The sequence below is a fragment of the Diorhabda sublineata genome, chromosome 11, assembly GCF_026230105.1.
Source record: "Diorhabda sublineata isolate icDioSubl1.1 chromosome 11, icDioSubl1.1, whole genome shotgun sequence".
In the NCBI taxonomy this organism is placed as follows: Eukaryota; Metazoa; Arthropoda; class Insecta; order Coleoptera; family Chrysomelidae; genus Diorhabda; species Diorhabda sublineata.
This window is the reverse complement of record NC_079484.1, coordinates 12,419,208-12,442,035: the sequence shown is the minus strand read 5'-3', so window position 1 is coordinate 12,442,035 and position 22,828 is coordinate 12,419,208.

The window sequence follows — 22,828 nt, the reverse complement described above, 5'->3', positions numbered from 1 at the left end:
CTTGGGGGTAATACAGTGGGTTTCAAGATCCACATGTCACAGAGAGGCTCAAAAATTAGGATTTCGGACATACAAGGTGAATTTTGTAACACACATTGGTTTAATGCATATTTTTCTAAATTCAAATTTTCTTTACATAGGCCGAGGAAAAGCCATCATTGACTCAAATCCAAAAGAAAAATAGACTTAAATGGGCAAAAGAGCATAAAAATTGAACAGTGGAGCTGTATAAATTGGAGTGATGAGTTATTCGACAAAAAAATGAAGCTTTTGATCTAGATTGTTTGAAGCGCAAAGTAAAATTTCCGGCATCTGTGATGGAGCAGCATACCATAAGTCAAAAAAGGCTTTAAAATGGTTCTCAGACAACAATATTCCACTTTTAGAGTGGGTTTCAAGTAGTCCAGATTTATCACCAATAGAAACACTTTGGTATGAAATGAAAAAGCAGTTGCGTGCAAATCAAGCTATAACTATCATGGAATTAAAAGAAAAGAAAAACTACAAGAAATTTGAGATGATTTTACTCCCGAATACTGGCAGAATTTAATAAACACCATGCCTCAAAGAATTACAGCTGTTATTAAAAATAAAGGGGATGTTACGCAATGGTAACTTTTAAAAGTATGTTTAATATTTAAGCTTTTCTGAATACATTTGGTTTTTGTTTTTTTTTTTTTTTGGTTTGTAATTATAACATATGTTAAGACTTGTAACTCCTGTAAAAGTATCTAAAATGTTAATAGAAAATATAAAGTGCTCAAAACGAAACAATTTGCCGGTTTTTAATAGCTGAAAAAGCAATAATTAGTAATTTTTTTCAATTGGGCCAACTGAAATGGGACGGGGCTTGTATTATAAAAATGAAATCGAAAAATCAACGGTTAAAATTTGTGTAAAATAACCGAAACCTGTAGATACAAAAATTTTAAACTCTTCTGTTTCTACCTGTTGATTAGACTAATATAAATTATATTAAGATGCCTGAAAATGTTATTGGAAAAAGTCGGAAAAGAATAAAATGAAGTCAGGGATATGTAAAATTTCAATTTCTAAACTAGCATTTGTTGTACTTGTAGCAAACATTAGACTTGTTAATGGCACCTTCAAAATAATCAAAAATCTGTCAATTCAATGGTGGGACACAATTATTTGAAATTTTGAATAATAAATAATATAAAGCTCAAAATGTTTAATTCCGAGTTGTATGTGATTGCCTCTAGATTATCAGAAGCAGCGAAAGTAGTGATACAAACATTGTGGAAATTTTACAAAACCACGTATTATGGAAAAAAATCTTAAAAAGAGTTGCATTTCTATGTCGAATACGGTATTGGTAGATCTTTTTTCACAGCAGTCAAAGCCATTAACACTTCTGGCAAGATAAAGGAAAACGCTCAAGGAACTTGCAATTTTTACAAGGAGATTGTAAATTATTTAGAGTCGTTTGGAGTTTTCAGCAGCTCTGCACCTACATCTATAAAGATATTTTGTGCATGGCTCTGCTTGTCATTGTTCTGTTGGTGTATATATATATATATATATATATATATATATATATATATATATATATATATATATATATATATATACAGTGCTTTTCAGATAAAAGTATCCACCTTTAATAACTTTTGTAATACTGGTATTCAGAAAAAATCCAAAAACACGTCAATTTATGTTGGAAGGGGCAAGCATTAAGGCTTATTTATATTACTGGAAAAGCCACCCCCCTCACCCCTAGCAGCGTCCCCTTTATTTTTTTAAATTACTTTTCATATTTTTTATGTAAAATTTGGATACTCCTCTTTGAGCTGATTTCAAAAATGTATAATACTTGTAGGTTAAAGTGGTTAGTTTGTGAGATAAACAATTTTTCTTTTAAGAGCACAAATTTTACTTATTATTTACTTTCACCTTATTTGCCTGTACTAAAATGGGTTGTACAACAGTTCAAACTCTTTAATCTTTTTAACTGTGCTATTTATTCTACTTAAAAAATCCAAACAACAAAAAACTCTACTTTTTATTAAAGTTTGACATTGTCAACTAGAATTTGTAGTCACTATTGATAGTGTAATTTGATACATTATTTATTTTGTTTCTATGAAATGGTTTACTCTTTGCAAGAAAGAATTGAAATTGTAGGTTTATACTACCAAAATAATAATTGTGCAAGAGCTGCTGCTAGAATATTTAACGAAATACATGACGGAAGACATGCAACTCATAAGTATGTAATTCAACTGATGGAGAAATTTACCACAACAGGGTCTGTTTGCAATAAAGTGCATAAGCGAGAGGGACTCGTAAATAACGAAGCAATCCAAGTGGCAATTTTAGGGCAAGTCAGCTTAGAGGCTCAACAACCCCAATCGTTGTCAACAATAAGTAGAGCGATCGGTGTTTCATCTTCTACAGTTTTCCGAGTTCTACATAAATTCAAGTACCACCCATACAAAGTTAAGTTGGTGCACGAGTTGAATGAAGATGATTTTGATCGTCGTCTAGAGTTTTGCGAATCAATGACGCAAATTATCAATAACAATCCACAATTGTTAAACAATATTTGCTTTTCTGATGAATGCTCAAGGTCATTAAATGGCTTAGTAAGTTGGCATAATTGTAGATATTGGGCTGAAAGTGATCCACATATTATGCGTGAATTCCATACACAACATCCCCAAAAGTTAAACCTTTGGTGTGGTATCCTAGGTGACCACATTGTCGGACCTCCCTTCATCAACGGAAATTTAAATGGTGAATCATATCTTGAGTTACTCAGGGAAGGGGTTGACCCACGTATTACAACAATAATAGAAAATGATGATAACCTTTCCGAAGATTTACTGGTATTTCAACAAGACGGAGCTCCCCCACACCATGCTATGCCTGTCCGACAATTTTTAAACGAAACATTCCCCGCTCGTTGGATAGGTAGAAGGGGGCAGATGATGGAGTGGCCACGTAGGTCACCGGATTTAACACCCCTAGACTTCTTTTTATGGGGGTATTTAAAAACAAAAGCTTATGCTACCCAACCAGAATCTCTGGATGATTTCCGAGAGAGGATAGAAAATGAATGTCGACAATTAAATCCAGCTATATTAAGCAATGTCAGAGAGGCATTTCAAAATAGATTATACCATTGTATGGAAGTGAATGGTACTCATTTTGAACACTTATTGTAACTTCATAATAAATAGCACAGTTAAAAAGATTAAAGAGTTTGAACTGTTGTACAACCCATTTTAGTACAGGCAAATAAGGTGAAAGTAAATAATAAGTAAAATTTGTGCTCTTAAAAGAAAAATTGTTTATCTCATAAACTAACCACTTTAACCTACAAGTATTATACATTTTTGAAACCAGCTCAAAGAGGAGTATCCAAATTTTACATAAAAAATATGAAAAGTAATTTAAAAAAATAAAGGGGATGCTGCTAGGGGTGAGGGGGTGGCTTTTCCAGTAAGTTTAAATAAGCCATAATGCTTGCCCCTTCCAACATAAATTGACGTGTTTTTGGATTTTTTCTAAATACCAGTATTACAAAAGTTATTAAAGGTGGATACTTTTATCTGAAAAGCACTGTATATATATATATATATATATATATATATATATATATATATATATATATATGAGAAAAAAGTTCTCACTTCTGATTTTATCGAGGAATATAAATATAATTCAATTTTTGATCATTAATTTAGGAGTATGGTGAATCTAAATGGGAATATAAAATATTTTACCTTCAAGGAAATTTGTTTATTTCAATCATTAAATTAAATCTGACATACTGAACAGAAAGTAGACCTTACTATACTAAAATTTATGTTTTTTGGCGACTGTAATCAAATCCAATAAGTTTCATTTCGCTTAATTTACTGAAAAAAATGACATTCATTAGAAGTTTTATTCACCATTCTCATTAATTTCTTTTGTTTTCGAAGGTGAACAAGTATGTACTTTCCAAGCTTAGCATAAATTCTATAAATAACAATGCACCTACGGTGGTTCACTTCATACACACCTAGAGTAAAATATTTTACATTGTCGTCATAAAAAGGGAATGATTGGTAGGAATAATAATGACTGAAAAATAACTGCGTGAATGAATAATGTAGTAAAGTAAATGACATATTTGTTTTTAATAGTAAAGGTTGACTACCTTTCTCATATGATTAGATATTACCATTATCATCGACAGAAGTATTGTGGGTAACTAGAAAAAATAAATATAAAAAACATGCTATATACGATATTTACCACATTTAAAGACTGAAATCCACTACTTTGACATTCATAAGAAGTCATTCTACCAAATTATCTATCAGACCTATTAATTGAAACCCGAATTGTATTCTTGAATTCTTTGTATAACTGTTCTAATAAGTAATATGTTCATTCAAATTCATGTGATGCACCTAAAATCTGACAAAGCTCTGTTACGGGGTTATTACTGGAAAAATTAATCCTCTTTTTGATCACCAGCACTTGAAGCGAGCGAGAACATTTTTTCAATGACAGGAGAACAGGGAAAGCAATGCTGAAAAGAAAATTACCATGTAATGAACACCTAGACAGAATCTTACCAATTATGGAATTAGGAAGCGAAAATTTGACAAGAGAGGATAAACATATTTTCACCAAGACCCCTTTCAGATGATGAATAAGGAAACTGAATCTGAAATAATATGTGAGGATTTCTTTTTCGTGGAGAGAGTCTGAAAGATTAATAAATCTATTTAATAGTACTGAACAGAAATGAAACTGATCCTAACACGATCCAAGTAATATCGTGCATAATATATTTTTTATTTATTATACTTTTTCATTCTTTTTCGCTTTCTTTTTCACAAATAGCGGAATATGTCGAATTTTGATATTGATAAAGTTTAACTTATATTGATCAACAGATTAACCTAGATCTAAACGAAGCACCGAAGTTATAATTATTTACGAGCACAAAAAGATTTAATTTTTATGATTCACGCATTCATTGATATAATGTACAAAGAATGTTGCCATGGATAATGGTGCGAATTTATTAAATCATACAAATGTCATTGGGCCTTGATAGTGTGAACAATTTCGAATTAATCGTTGAGAAGTGCTCGAACGAGTTCAAAGATTCCATTACATACGTACATACTTATAAGGCTAATAAAAGGGCATTAAAATAATACATTCAAATTAAATATAAAATTTTTTAATCCAATAATGTGTGGTGGAACAGATATTAATTAGATATAACAAATATTCAAACAGGTATAGAACATTCGTTACACTTCACACAAGCCTCATGTTAGGGGAACAAAAACAGGAAGTGATCGATACGGTTAAAAAACTGACCGGAAAAGGGATTTATCATAATCTCGCCCTTCTACACACTCATCGACTTTGACATCGAACTATTAGAGCAATGATTTCGCTTAACAGACCGTTTCAGATTTCCCCCAATTGCAGTGTAATTATCTTTATATTTGTAAACACTATAGTTAAAAATTTCGTTTGCAAAATACAAAATTTACTTTTGATAGAATTTGTTTTTTCAAAATCTGGAGACATGCATAGATAAATCGATTTAATGTATTAATACCCTAATAATTTTGGGCAATCTATATTATTTTCAAAAATTGAGGTTTTTTGCAGTTATTATTATCACTGTTAATATTTTGGTAGAATAATAATCCTAAGAATTACCTTTATAGAATACGCATATGCTAGGGTAATTTTTCTCCACTTTTAGGAAATATAATCCGATTGGTAAGAGACCTTTTAGATTAAGCCATATATTTTTTGTTGCAATTTAATCAAAGAATTTTATAAACTATTGTAGTTAAATAAATATTATAGATAATTAGTTAACGTTCTAACTTTGATATCACAAAAATATAATGATTTTGAGCTGTTCTTTATTATACCTATTAGATTCCAGAAAGTTGAAAAGTAATATGTAATATTTTAGTGAAGTATAAATAGGAAGGATATTATCGTTACAATTAGTTTCATTTACTTCGTCTAATGTCACTGTCAGAAATATTCTATAGAATTTGTTTAAATAGATATAAAAGATATGAAATTTCATATAAAAGTTTCTACAGTATTGTTAAGTGAATGAAATAAAAAATTTTTAATTAATTTTAGTAATACGTGGGTGATGCGAAAGATAATCGATATATGTTCCGGAACTTATTGGTTTCCTATACCAGTCAATTGAAATTTTATTGTGCTCGTTTCTATGGACGGAACAATTGGATGTTAATCCATCCAGGCCAGACTATAACAATTTACAATATTCCTGGATTTATTACGACGATAGTGTCTCAAGCATTCATACAAAGATCTTAAGCAGATTTAAGAAAATTGGCAAAGATCGGAAAACTCCATGCGTCCATAACAAAACCAAACCAAAGAAAACCAAAATAGAGAGTAAAAATAAGAAAAATGACAGCGAATCTGAATCTGATTGCGATGATAGTTCCTCCAATGTTTACTTTAAAATTTTACCGATTTAGTTTTGTTTATTTTTCTAAAATTTTATTACAAATTTTAAGAAAATCTGTTATTTTTTTGTTTTTTTTTTGCTTGAAATACTAAAGCAAATTGATTATAAAAGAAATCTGTAAGAGAATCTCTAAACCCGATGAATAAGAAAATATGATGGTTTATGTCAAAACCGGTTCCGCTCTCCCGGACTCCCCCTAAATATCACTATTTCTCGATGGCAAACCAACCTAATTAACAAGAGTAATAAAATTTTCACTTGAAGAACCATACAGATTTCTTAAGGTACACCTTTTACCTTTCTATCTTGACACTACGAAATCATGAATTCATTTCAGGTCAAGTAAGACACAGAAAATTATGTATAAGATTATGAATCAAGATAAAAAAGTAACAGTACAGTTGAAGAAAGTTGTGTCTCATTGTGGAAATATGCCAGTCTCACTAAGAAGATTGGCACTAGTAAATGAAGCTTCCCTCGAGCTTGCTTACAATAGTGTCATTTGAGAACTGAGTGAGCACCGACAAATAAGTAATTGTGTATTATTGTAATGATTACAAAATGGAATCAAAAATTGAAACTAGTGGTAATGCAAACAAAATAAACTTTGACAAAGCTGCGCAAGTGATTATAATAGCATGTAGTGTGACAAATTGGAAGGATGTCCCTATGAAATTTCATCAAGTGTCGCCAATCACAATTATTTTGTACCTTTGATAGGGAACTATATCAGTATTTAAAGTTTTTGGAATAAGGTTAGTACCAATCGATGATAACTTGGATCAATCCAGGACGTGGTACTTGACGTCACGACCGAGTGAATGAAAATTACATGCATATTCCCTGGTATCAATTTCATCATATGGAGAGAATAAAACGATATCATCCACATACTATTCAATTTCAATTCATTCAAGATTTGTTGGTAATATTTTATTATTATAAAAAAGTTTACTCTTTTTGTGTTGTATATTCATGTGAATATTATTGAAATGTGGTACTACATTTAAACCTAAGAGAAGATAAGTTTGTGGTAATACCATGTCGTTAAGTTTCTTTAATTTCAAAGAAGTCTTTGAAATATTATTCATTGTTATAGTTAAAAAAATTTTCCAAAATTTCAAACTGAAGATAAAGTGGTTCAATTGGAGTGCTTAGTGATGCTAAATGATAATGTATTTATATTCAAAATAACCGTTATGGTTCGTTAATTTCTTATTCAGTGTTATTTACAAAGTTTTCACTGACTCTCTTAGAGCAAAGCAAGGCTTTTTCCTGTGGCTCACTATGTATATAATAAGGTATTGTCGGGACTATAAGAGAATGTGGAAGCTTCACAGTTTAAATTTAAAGTGTAATAACGAAATATTGCATATTTTTCACTTAAATGTAAATAAGAAATATTTGATAAAAACTTCTGTTTTGCCTCCGTCTGAATACTGATAATAGTTCCTCATATCGATGATATTCGTTTTTTTATATCTTAAATAACTATTGACAACATTTTTACTGTTGTTTCGGAAAAATATTACCTGCTCAAAATGTCTACACACTGACAACATATACAAACAAGTTTTTCGAGCATACAACAATCTGCGTTGGGTACTAATATATTCAGTAAGCTGTCGTGTTAATTCCAAAGAATAACAATTTTCCCTTCGTTGTTCAACACTGTGTCGTCCGTTGTTTACTAAATTAAACACGTAAATATCTGAATCCACTTGGAATATTGATTTGAAAATTTATTTGTTTTAGAAAATATGAATTCACTTACTGTTTTTTACTTTCATACTATGTATAATAAGTGAATATGCTTGAGTTTATTGTACAGCAGGTCTCAAAAGTTAATAACTCTCATGAAAATACCATTCTTATATTGTATCTTGTGAAGTTGATATTACAATAAAAATAGTAAAATTTTATATTTATTTATAGATAAATATTATTTTTAAGTATCTTCGCAATAAAGATCGTATTTTCCTCAATATATTTTATAAATGCTTCCTTCAGGTTCATTTGCTCTTCTCAGGTCCTCCACTTCCTTGACTTCCAGTTTTTTCTTTAGTTGTTCTTTTATTCTCCACGTTTCAGATCCATATACTAACGTAATCCTAATCATTGCATTGTACATCCTTGTTTCGTTGTTTTCTTATTTCAGTATATCACAGAATTCCATTTAGTGAGATAGTTATTCATACTGAGTACACTGTTTACACCACTCCTACACTCACAGTACACCGTCTGATGCGCGTTTCGATAACCAAGTTATCGTCTTCAAGGACTGAAGGTTTACCTTACCTAGGTTATCGAAGCGAGCGTCATACAGTATAATTTTGAGTGCTAATGTAGTGGTGTTGTAAATAGTGTATTCAGTATGAATATCGCCAACGGTTCCATAAATTCCAACTTAGAGGTAGTTATTGTTCTTGCTCTGTGTATTCTACATTTTATAACACATATTCCTCCCATTTTTGTCAATAATCACTCCTAGATATTTCTAGTTCTCACATTCCGATAAAATTTCTAGTTGTATGCCGGTTGTATCCTCTCCTATACTTAAGTACTGTAATTTTTCTACGTTCATCTGCAATCCCCATTTTCCGTATACTACCTTTAATCTCTATCGTTTACACACATTACCTGATCATATGATGAATGGTATATAAGCAGGTGTCGTCGATTTGGATCTTCATTGTTTTGCATTTCTTCTGCCAAGTTGTTGAGCTTTTGAAACATATATTTTGAAAGTGAGATGCAGGCCTTTGTTGACTGTGAACGATAACGATACTCTATTTCCGTCTCTTACTGTAGACTTTATATCTTTATCTGAGTTCTTGTTAGCCTTTGTGAGAGTATGGTTAATGTTGTTATGTTAAAGAGCCTCCCATAATTTTGATATTGGAATGTTATCGTATCATCATTAGGAATAAAGGTATATTTCTTTCTGTTCACTTGTCTTTCAACTGCTTTGAAGAGAGCATGTTGCATTTTCCAGCTCTAAGCCCACTCTGTTCTCATTCTTCGTAATTAGGTGAGTCAAGTAAGTAAATTGAAGTTTAACCAAGGTTTTTGATTTTGTATAACTTTTAATTTCACAATTTCCTCATCAAAATTGGTACTTTTACGTTTTATTGTATTAAAGAAAAGTTGCTCCTTATAAGAGTGAATTTAACAGGTTAGAGGCAGCTGGTTTTCATTCATAAATACCGGATAAATAGAGGTTCTTCGAACTCCAGAAGAAGTAATAACACGAACACTTGAAGGCGCTAATGGGAAGAAAGTAAATAAACAGTCTACATGAAAAAGTGAAGTACCATTAGAATAAAGAGTATATATAGAACTGCAAAAAGTGTAGGTGTTGAAAAATAATTTGTAATTTTTTCAACAAATAAATATTCCATTATAGGTACGTTAGGATGAACACTATACAATAACTTAGTTTTATTGTGAAGGTGTTTTATATTAAAATAAAAGTAAATTCTGGAAAACCAGAGAAGTGCTACTTTTAAAGTTTCAACAAACACTTTCCAGAGTATTCTGTGTTATAGTTTATTTCAGAAAGGTACAGAGGAATAAAATCTAATTCATAGTTTGGCATTGATTTCATTGTGAAATTCTTTCTTTTTATCAAGTGCAAGTAGTACCAGCCGTATTGGGGTCAATTTATGGGTTTATCCTATTGTTATCCATTCACAAACACTAAAAATATTGTGCCAAAGGCGTGCCGGTAGGATACTCGTAAAAAGGAAAGAATTTTATTTTAACAGAATAAAAATTAGGCATTATCTGCATAGTATTAGGTACACTTATTTTTTATTGGACATTGTACAAAAAATACATTATACAGAAATTAAAAGATGAGAAATCATAATATTCTTCGTCATCTGAGGAACTGTCATCTCCTCTTGACGTTATAATTAACGTGTCGACGGTCCGATCGATCAAGTAGTCAAGATCCCACATTTTCTCCTCTTCTTTAATGACATGCTGGACTGATTTTCGCCAGTTCACCTCGTTAATGGGTTAATCTTTTCACTTACGCCCATCTAAGTTCTATAGGATTTAGTTCGCAATGATGTGGCGGTGTGCGCAGCAAAGTTACACTATGTTTTTCTGCTATATCTTCCACGGCGTATTTCATAAAACGATGTTTGTGTAAATTTGCTGTAGCTAATAGTTTTTTTTTATCAAATTATCCTTAAACTCAATACTTTTGGTGGTTAACCAGTCAATAAATTCTTGTTTTCTTCAATATGAAGTTGGAGTCTTCTCTATGCGCCGAGAATGATAACTTGCGTTATTCATAACTACTACTGAATCAGCCGGAAGATATTTTATCATTCCACCAAAATAGTCTACAAAAACATCCGAATCCATGTCGTGGTAATCTCCTGTATGGCACGACTGAAAGGTTAGCAAACCTTCTTTTAAAAATCCCTCTTCGCTTCCAATATGGACGATTATTTACCTTTACCTGAAGGAGGCAACTTAATACCCTTCCATGAAAGCTTGGGGAGCACTGGTTATATTTTTGTCTTGCCACATTTTTGGTACTGTATAACCTTTATTAATCCACGTTTCATCAAGATAAAATATTTTCTTCTGCTCTGTTCTGTACTGCTTTATACTTCTTAAGTATTTTCATCGCCAGCAAACAATTTACGGGTATGCTTTTCCCAGGCAAAATCCATCTTTCTCAAAGTGGTCCATAAAAGTTTTTTAATTATCAACGGAATACTGTCATCCTGGCTAAGCTCCATTAAAATCTTATCTAGGGTTGGTATTTCTTTTTTTAAATAAAAAGAGTGAACTTTTCTTCTAATTAAACTTTTGGTATCTTCATCATCGACTTTTACTTGTCTGTCCGGACTTTTCTTGGGAGGTTCTACTTGGCCTGCTATCTTTCTCCATCGCAATAATTTAAAAACGGTGGAGTTTCCAACTCCATCATTCGTGAACATCGGTCGACAGTTTCTTGCACAGGAAATTTCGGGTGATCGTATTTTATACAATCGTGTACATTTAAAATAATAAGTTTTTCATTCATTTGGTGTAATTAGACCGTGATGGAGTAGTGGTTGTGTAAGCAGAGTGGTCGGTATGAATATCACCAACGGTTCCAGAAATTCCAACTTAGTATAACTCTTGAAGGGTATGGGAATTGACTAAAATCTCGAAAAATAATTTAAAAAATTATATAGCAAAATTTTAAAAATTACTACCTACTACACTTTTTCTTCTCTAGAAATATGGGGAAAATTGTAAAGAAGTTCAAGTATAAAAACACTGTGATATTATTCTAATGACTCAAAGTCGTACTATATAGCTAATAATATTTATACTTCTAATATCCACCAAAATAGTGAAGATACATAGTATTGTTCCCTTGCTGCAAGAAAAAGATAAATAAATTAATAATAAACAAAATCTTATTCACCATTTCTAACATTATGGAGCTTCATATTACTTTCTTCCACATAAACAATGGTAAAATAAAAGATTTCTATCTAAATGGGTTATTAGAAGAGAGGCAATACAATGGCCATCACTTTGGTTCGACTTTATCGCCTGTGGTTTTTGGTCTATCGGAGCATCTAGCATTGATTTTATTACTTTAGTTACTAGATTTTTTCAAAACTACTATGCAGAAATAAAAAGTTATGTGCGCACTAGTCACAAGTTTGATGAATTTGATTGAACCGCTATAAAACAGTTTTCCTTAAAAATGGCAGACAGAGAACTTCATATATTTATTAATTTTCTCAAGAGCTGAAATATAGACAATAGGTTGTCCCTTATACAACAAAAAAAAATTTTTTTGAATTTCGATATGCATACCCTCTACATTTTCCACTAACGCTATAAGATACTCAAATATAAAATTTTATCAATCTAGCATAATAGCAACCAGTGCCGACCGAGCCTTAAAGTTTAGAAAAAAACGTGTTTTGTCCTTAGAAATATTATATTAGATAGAGTAAGCATGCTATAGGCGCCCATACAAGTGGGAGCGTCTGGCTGATAGAAAGAGAGAGAGAGAGAATAATTTATGTATTGCTGTCTCTGTTTAATGGCGCATGCGCGTTGATTAGATTTCGTGTCGGAACAAGAATTGAAACAGAATAAGATCTTTCCTGCAATACTGTTGATAAACGAAATCTAGTGCAATGAAAACAATCATTATTTCCCAAGTAATATTCAATAAAAATAAGTTGAGCTAATTTACAAATCATTAGACTAAGCCTCTCAGCCCACAAGTTTTTGAAGTACTTCTATGTATATCAATAAAGGCACGGTGGCCGAGGTGTCAAGATCTCAGCATTTAGATTTTGGTTTTTTCGGTTCGATTCCCGCAAATGCAATTTTTTTAAAATTTTTTTTATGCTAATATATTTATAGGAATATTGTTTTGAGAGAATTTTTAGTATTCTTTTATTTGTGAAATTAATTTTTCAATGCTAATTAATTATATTTAAACTTAAAATTTAGTCCTATTGTATCAATCAAAATTTTTTAATGCATTCCATTAAGGCAACATTATTTATCAGTTGTGCACGTAATTTGAAGAATAAATTCAGTTTATCAGTACCTAAACAAAATGGAATACTCTGAAGGACCAAAACCCAATTAGAATTAAATAAAACACTGTATTTAACAATTATTTATTAATAAATTAGTATAATTACATAAAAGTACGTATACTAATATTACTTCCGGCTTTTCAATAAAATTTCACGCTCATCACGCTCAGACTTTAGACTTTATTTACATTGAGCAAATATAATATTTATTTATAGACGTACAGGTTACGTACGCACTTTACCGTTGAATCAGAGACACGCATGCGCAGTACGCAACAAAAGAAAGAGATAGAAATATATAAATAATTCTCTTTCACTTTTCATTCACAAGACGCTCTCACTTGTAGGCATGCCTACTCTATTGGTAATATCTCTATGGTTTTGTCCTGAAATTACGGTCTGCTATAAAATTACTATAAATGCAACAAATAAAGTAAATAAAAGTAAAAAATAAATAAGATGAATATGAATCTTCAATTAAAAACATAAAGTAATAACAATTATTCAACTTATTTTTAGAGTATTTTTTTACAGTCCGGATACAATTTTCTATGTTTCTGGACACAGTGCAGCAAGAACTGTTTTTGTTCTTCTTGAGCTGTGATAAGTCCATTAAAATCTTGCATTAATTGAACAACCCTTTCAGCAGTATCATTTACAACTCTCAAATTACTTATTCTTCTTTTAGCTTCCAGAAAAGCAGCATTCAGAAGATACGTCTTCCTTTAGAAAACTGTCGTCGATCTGAAGTCAATTTTACTTACCAAACAACTTTTGAGTTAGTTCTTCCTTCGGTTCGAAGCGTTTGCTAAAATTATTATTTTTCTTTCTATTGAAGTTGGCAATCATTTTCTTCTTAATTTGGGTATCAACTTCATCATCAAATAGTGATAGAATGACTATCTCTTCACATAAATACCACAAGTGATGGTTAAACTTACTTATAGAAGCTTGAGAAATTGTTGCGTCAACTTTTTCGTACTCTTTTAAAATCTTCAAGAAGCGCAAATCTTGGTTAAGTGCTTTGGTCGCCACTGTACATTCGAGCCAAGGTTCAAGGTTTAACATATAACATAACGACAAATAATCAAACGTCTTTTAGAGTTTTTTTGTCCATCGCAATCATTCTGCATTGTGACTGAAGTAAACATATTTTTAAAGAATAATAAATCGCTCTCGCCATCCACCGTGCCTGATGTATAGCTCCGGGGGGTTTTATTTTTAATTTTTCCTCTGTGTCTCCTCCTAAAAATATAACGCACAGTTCGACCAATTCACGGTAGTCATCTCTTACGAAACCTTTTTCTAATTCTGCCTTATAAAATAGTAACAAAGTTTGAATGTCTGTATCGGTAACACGTTCTTTTACGAAATGAAGACATGGTTCAATTTTACTAGAATCGATATTTTTCCAATTTTCTCTGAATTTTTTTAACATCAGAATATCTGGGCTACTAGTAATTTGCTTAATCTTGGTTTCAAAGACAGCTTTTAGGACCAATTCATAAACATGATAACGACAGGCCAAAATCAACAATTCTCTTCCTAAAGTTTGCTCCAAAATAGCACAAGCTCTATTGCAACGGCCCGTATTGGAAGCTGTTGTGTCGCAGCACTTGATTTGTACTTTATCGTGAAGGTTCCAGTCAAAGAAAGCTGTTGAGACAGCCTTAGCTTGATGTTTTCCAGAAGAACTGTCTAGTTTTGACACTGCAAGAAGCTGTTCTCTACCGTCAAATGAAGCAATAACTGGCAAGCGTTCTTCTTTTGAAGTTCGTACATCCAATTAACGGACTCTGACTACGTCGGGTACATTGTTTTGGAAGTCAGATTTTATTGCTTCTGCCCTTGATTTTCTAGTTTCAGTACGAATTCGCTGAATCGAGGATTTGTTAATAGAGAAATCATCGCTGCTCAGACCAAGCGCTTCTACCACCGCATTAAGAATGTAAACGGAACATCTAATGCTTATCTGGCATCGATCTAAAGCTGCAACTAGTTTAGGTGTTTTCTTGTAGATTGTAGATTCTTTCTAATTCTTTTTGAACTTTGATCGTGGCAGGCCACGTCCTGCAAACTAGGTTCTGAAATCAAGATCGGTTCTTCGTCTGAATGTTCCAGACTTTTTAAGTTATTTGTAGTGGAAGTAGACGCTACAGCTAGTGATCCTCTTTGCCTTACAATCCTTTCCTCTTCTTTTAATCGTCGTTGTATCTTTCTTCTTTTTCTGCCAATTTTTTATCTACACCACCTAAGCATCCCGGTCGACCTGGCTTTCTCTGTTTTATTAGAAATAATTTATCTTCCTTTACTTTCAATCTCTCTAGAGCATCAGCATGTGCAATATCAAATAAATTATCAAGATTAATTTTGAAATTGTTCTCACGGTTCTTGAACGTAATCTGAGTTTTCTTATAATTTTTTTGCAAATCTCTCCAAACATGATATAAATCAACAAGTTTCTTCACGCAGTTAGGAAATGCCCTTGTTGGAATTCTTGCTTTTTCCCAATATATGATGCACTCCCTAATTACAAGATTTGCACTTTCACTAACAGTCAGTTTAACCTCACGAATATTGTAAAATAGGACTGAGAGAACTTGTCGATTAGGTGGTAATTTTGCACCATTTATTTGGTAGCTAGGCAATCCGATAAGGAAAATATTTTGATAATCACTTCGTAATTCCACCGACATGTTTACGCACTAAACAATAGAGCAATAATAGTCTCAAAAATCACATATAAAATGGCAAATAAAACATGTAGTTACAAGTCACAGCAACTTGTATGGACACGTTTAAATAGTAAGTCGGCACGGATTATTTATCTTTCATAAATCGAACTAATATTTTTTTTCTAGTCAATATAGGGTTATTACTAAACTTTAAAAAAGTATGCGTAAAAAATATCAGACTTGAAATTTAAGGGATACCCTAATAGACAATGATACGTTTTCAAAAAACAAACTCTTGCCTCTTGCCTTTCGAAATGATTGGTTTTCAACAGTTAATGCGATGAAGAGACTTAAATTGTGACCCTGTATATAGTAAATAAAAGAGAAGCTTCAAGTCTTTTGCATAAATAAATTATCCGTTGTTAACTGAAGATATTTAATTTTTTGAAATAATTCGAATATAGGAATTTTGATATCAAAATTCATTGGCATTAAATTTTTCATCATCCAAAAAAGTAATAAGTTACATAATAAGTTTATGGTTGTCGAGACATAGCCAGAAGCCGTTAAGCTAATAATGACTAAAACTTTCGATTTTATTCATCAATTACTCAAGAATTACAATAAAGAATAGCCAAAAGCATTTTTTTGTTTGGTTTGAACCAGCAATTACAGTGCAGGATTGAGCAGATTAGAAGAAGTTAAACGAAGAGCTGAATTTATTAGCAGAAAAAATAGATGCACAATTATTTAGGTTTCAACGGAAACAAAAAAATTAGGAGTGTTTTTAAGAAGAATAATAAGCTGCATAGTCGATGGAAATTATGTTTACACAACAACTGGTGTATAGAGGAAAATTGTCTGCATAGTCTTTCTTACTCGCTGGCGGTTCTAAATGAAATAATTGTTTCATTAGTTGTACATCGAATATTGAAACAATACCATTACATGACAAGGTAATTCGAATTTATTGAGAAAAAAGTATCTTCTAATCAGATTGAAACGACTAACCCGGTTTTGAATTATTGGAGGAACCAGAAAATGATGTCATTTCTGCGCAAGGAATAGGATGGTCTACTTTCATCAACTCCACACAATATAATTTAGTGACGTCATATTTTCCACTAGAAAATTGCTGCAATATCTTATTTCTGTATTATTGGATATTTATCTGAGTTTATACGATCACTACAACAACACTCCCATTTTCACGCAGAGACTGAAGCTAAAACATTTCAGTGGTAGTGTAAACAATGTGTCTATATGAATATCACCAACCATTGCTGAAAGATTTGAGGGCCAATTACAAGATATCATGAGTATCTTGTGAGGTTCCCTTGATAAAATGGAATTATATTAATCATGTTTCTTGAGTCCAGTTCAGTTAATATTTCTTCAATCTTTCGAGTTAATATATTGCTCTGCTTTAATTTTTTGAGTCTGATTCTATACTGTGCTTATATTTTTCTTAAACTTAAGAAGCTACTCCAGTTTTATCAATTTCATAAAGTGATGTTTACATAAAAGAAACCACATCATTTATTATGCTGCTTGGTCATATTTTAATATAAAGGGAGGTAATTTGATACGTCTTCTATTTCATACGCTCCCATATTTGCTTCTCTGGTTATAGTTACCCAGGAGAGTTTTTGCCTATTTCAGCCCATGTAGGTTATCCGGTTATCCCAATAATTGGTTTTGTTTCCATCTACCTTCTTTCCCAATGCTTTTTCCACTGTTCTGTAACAGATTCCACAGAAGAACTCAGGTCCAAAAAAGGCTTCCCTTTACTCCGGTGTATCCCGGAATCCACTGTAGGGTAACTTTATTTCTCTTGTTTAGCTTGGCCCTTCTCCAAGGCTCTGGTGGTACCTAAACAGCTTTAGATTGCTTCTACTGCGGTGGATCAAGAGTGACAGGATATCCTCCTTGAAAGGTTGACAGATGTTTATAGCCCATTTTATTATTTGACTACTGTATACTTGTTTTGCAATCACTGCAGAGTCTGTATGGTCTATTCTATATTCAAAATTATACCTCCTGGTTTTATGACCTTGGCTTGAAAACCTTTACCATTACTTTTGAGTAAAACTGAAAAAATTATTTCCCAAGATTGACAATCTGTTTACCAAAGGTTATTCATAAAGAAAACTTTCACTTCCCAATTTTAGTAAACTGAAAATACCATTAAAGAGGATTTTCGGATTCAATATTTTTTTATGTCATTTATCAACTCATCGCGTAGTTGAAGTTGTGTCGAAGACATTTTGAGGTTATTCTCACTTGTTTATTTCTAAATGATTAAATTTTTTAAATTTTTAGACATTTTTGCAATTGGGGGTGAAAAATCAGATACTTAATTTTTAATTTTCGCAAGAGTAGTAACACAAAAATTGCGATCCAAATCAATCTATAACTTTTGTTCTAAGCAAGATTAATTAAATTGAGATTACGCTACTGCATTGTTGATTTTTCACATTCATGAAATTTTCAGACAGCGCCACATCCTACAATTTTTCATCAAACCTCTAATGATATATACTTGGAACGAAGAAGAATCGAAACGAGGATATTTGGATTTAAAATGTCGCCATACGTGGATTAGGCGATTTCCTTAACCTGTATGGGCTTTTATCTATGGAGTAGTTTGAAAGATATCGTTATCAATTTGTATGAAAATATGAGTAAAACGCAGGCCCTTCGTAGCCTGTTAAGGGCCGGAGGGTAAAAATACTTTGATTTCCAAGTTACGTTATCAAATTTATTTTGGATAAAAACACTTTTTTATTTGCCAATTCATTTACAATCTGTTTTTGAGTGGAACATGAGTAAATCGTAGGTGAACATAGAAAAATGGCTTGTGGGGTAGCATCCTATGGTTTTCTCCTCCAATTGGCTAGTTTGTGTACATACTTGACAAGTAGGTTAAAAATGGGTATAACAAAATTTGTGAAGTTAGTTATCATAAAAGCCATTAAAATTTCTATACAATTTAACATAATTTATTTAACTTTAAAATGATATTTTTAAATCTAGCATTAAACTTAGAGGATAAGTAAAACTTCGAAAAAAAAATACGCTCTCGGCCTTCAGTCGTTAAGGAGTTACAGCTTATAGTTACAGTCCCCCTCCCATCGCATATTTTGAAAAATAAGCCACAAAGTGTTGAACGAAAAGTACTCGAGTTAAGCTTTAATAGCATACGCTAAATGGCACACTTTTCAGGCCAATCAGCACACGATTTATTATGTTTTCATTCTTCTAGGACTGAATATTATTCTGTTTTAGGATATAACAGTAATGCTCCAAAATGAAATACAAAAATTGCAGGCATTATTCATATATATGGGGAATGCCCTTGTAGATTTATTGTTAAAGTTCATACAAATGGCAAATAGGAATTGGTGAATATTAAAGAAATATTATGTTTTACACCTCATTAACAATTGGGCGACAATTAATGAAACAAATGTGGAATTAAAAAAACCCGGAAGATTATTTTGTACATGCCGTGTTATTAAGAATTGGAATCTACACTACAGGTACGTGATTACACAAAATAATATAAGAATTAAAGTAAGAAAGGAAATGAATAATGAGAAGCATATATAGAGGAGATGAATATTATCAAAATGGAACTGTATTATTTCAAATAGGTATTTAGGAGAGCAAGATGAACACATATTCTGAAAATATTTACAAAAGTGTGTAATTAAATATATATGTATTATAGTATTTACCTACCTCTTTTATGATGATTATCCTAATAATATGCATTTTTAGCAGTTTTAATTTTTAGATTGAAGAAAAAAATAAAACTAGGGTTCATTGTTATACAAATCATGCAGGAATCGAATACCAACAACTTAAGTATGATACAATAAGTGAAAAATATAGTTTTAGGTATTATATCAGATAAAAACCAAAAACATATTAATTTGTTTTGTTTTTATATGGTTTTTAGATGTACTGGAAGAACCTGTAGATGAAAAGATGAGGAAGAAAATTATTGATATCGAAAGACCAAATGCCAATAATTATCAGAGAAAAGTTTCTATGGAAATTCAGAACAAAAAGAACAGTACATATTGAGGACAACAAAGAAATGATGAAGATGTTGGTATTTAAGGTGAAATCTAATGTAATCATAAGTGGTAAATTCCAGGGTGTTGCAATGTACCCACGGAGTATATTTAAGAAAAGTTGAGTCTCGGAAAGCTTTAATTCGCTACCAAGAAGAAATTATTCAGGAAGAATGTGATAATAACCCATCGTCTCTCACAGATGAAAGAAACCAGAATGAAAAAAAAATGGTTTTAATACTTTATTAATCTATTTGAGATTTGTAGAAATTGAAGAATTGAATTCAAAAAATAGAAATGTGAAAGTCGAGAACTTTAAACTTTGTATCTAGCTTATTAAAAATTTAATTGGGGTTCTTTTAATAATACCCAACCCAGTAAAAAAAGAGAAATAGATAAGCGAACATATTACCAGAATAGAAAGTCAATTGTAAGGGTTATAATATATTTTTTTAATTACTACGTAATAGAATATAATATTTTTTCAGAATCCATATAGTCTAAGCCTGCCAAAACAACAGCGTCTTTATTAATTTTTTATGAACATGATGAACATTTATTTCTTTTCTGTCAGTCCCAAGCGTGAAAAAGTAAAATTATTTTAAAATAATATAAAATATTACTGTAACATATATGTAAATTCCTAATATAAATTGATTAGAATTTTCATTTTTTTTTCAGTCTTTCAATCATTCAGTCTTCCATAGCATAGAGAATAAATTAATTTTTATCATTATTTTAATAAAAAATGCGGAATAGTTGAAGTTTTGTTCAAAATTTAGAATTTTTTTACTTATATAAAATATATTTGATGTACACCACCTGGCAAGGAGTAGTAACTACCCAACATATTTATATTTCTCATGTCGTATAAATGTATGTACATATATGTATAAATATATAGGAAACCAGAAAAATTTACACTTGACTATTGAGTTTAAGCAACCACTACATTCTGTTGATCTGTTTGAATTTGGCGGGCACCGCCTACAGTAGGTGAGACTTTCTGATTAGCCTGGAATGTGTGCCATTTAGCGTATGCTAGCTTTAATAAGTATATATTTTTTGGTAACCTTCACTTGGTGGGTTTAATAGGATAATCAAATTTCCGTTACACCTTGTCTTAGAAATTTGAAAATATTTACCGCGATTAAAGTGCAATTTTTTTATTGCAATTATGTATGACACAGTGTGCAAGATATAACACAATTCTTAACTGTCATCTTGTTAATGCAACGAAAATACATTTATGAAAAATCAATTATTTTTTATAACTATAATATCCCTCCATAAATATTATTAGCAAACAAATTAATAATGTATGCGAGTATTTATAAAAGATTATGAAACTGATGTTTATAAGTCGCATATAAAGATATCTCCTTTCAATTATCAGCTGAACAAAGATGAATATTTCTCAAGAAAGCAGATATAACAGGCTATTCCAGCTCTGGAAATAAAGTACATTTCACTCGATTAAGACAGCCTGATACCAATACGGTGAAAGTCGTTGAAAATATGATCAAATGTCATTTTCAGTATTCATTCTATCAATCACATAGTCTGGAGGTTTTAAAGAAAATTGATGATTACCGAATAGTCGTTAAAAATTTAACTCAATTGAGGGTTTGAAATTTGATTATTATTATATAATTTTTGGGTAGTAATATTTTTTTATTTTTCTCAATTTATGTAGGAAATTCAAAGAACGAATTCATCGTGGATAATTTTCTTTTAATGTTTTTCTTTTGGTTTTCTTCTATTACATTATCCCGTCAACTATAACTTATATGCCGAATACAAGCAGAATTGGCTTTATTACTTAATTTAACAACTGGTTTCGAAATAATTTCGTGATTCATCGTAGTTGATGTTGATGTTTATGCCAATTTGTTAATACACTTATCTTATTTATCGTTGTTGGACGCAAAAATGCCATAAAACTTTTACGTGTTATGATCTTTAAAGAGAGCTACAGTTCAGCCATCAATATTAAAAAATTTCCTTTTCTGTTACACGATATTTGCTGCTAGCATTCATGCCCTAAAATAATATGTTCAGACAATTACAGACTAAATCCTTTCGTTATTTATTGGGAGAGTTTCTTTCAACGCAAATTTATGTCTCACTTCTTGGAGTACCGAGCTTATACAAGGTTCTCAATAGAAAGATTGAGCATCTGAATTGGAAGTTTTATCAAATCTGGATTTCTTCTGCTTTACTTCTAAGCCATCTTCAATCAGCGTCTCACTTGGTTAAATTTTCTTTTGGTTAAAAAAATTTTGTCGGAACGTATTAACAGTGACTTTTTGATGAGATTTGGTAACCACTTATTTTCCAAGTAGATACCTTCGGAGGAGTTTTCTACTACGGTATTAAGTTATTTTTATGTTCAATGTAATCCAGCAAGGGCATACATATTTGCGCTACATATTTCTAAAACCATTTTTTTGCTTGTTAACAATTAACTCAATCGACTTTAGTTTCTATTTCCAAGGGATATTCAACCCATTGGAAGTGTCAATGATATTCAGAACCTGTTATTTACTGTGTGTCACAATACATAAACAGTAAAGCCTTTGTCATTCATCATATACTAATGATTCCAAATTAGTACATGTATTTAGATTTCTGCTGCAAACTCTGAAATAGATCCTAGATAAATAGATAAAAAACCCCGTCAATCGAAATCGAACAATAAAGTTATCTTTATTATTATTTTCGATTGTAAGGGCATAGTGCAATCAGAGTTCGTTCCAAGGAAGTGCAGCTGTAAGAGATTCCAAGGTTTTATTATTAAAGAAGCGATATACGAATGAAGAAACCTGAAATGCCTTAATAGATTTATACTCCATTATAACATCCACATTCGACTTACTTACCAGACTTAGCACCAAGTAATTTCTGGTTCTTTCCAAAAATAAAATTATAAGTAAAAAAAGAACATTTTGACTCCATTTTGACATTGAAAAAACCACGACA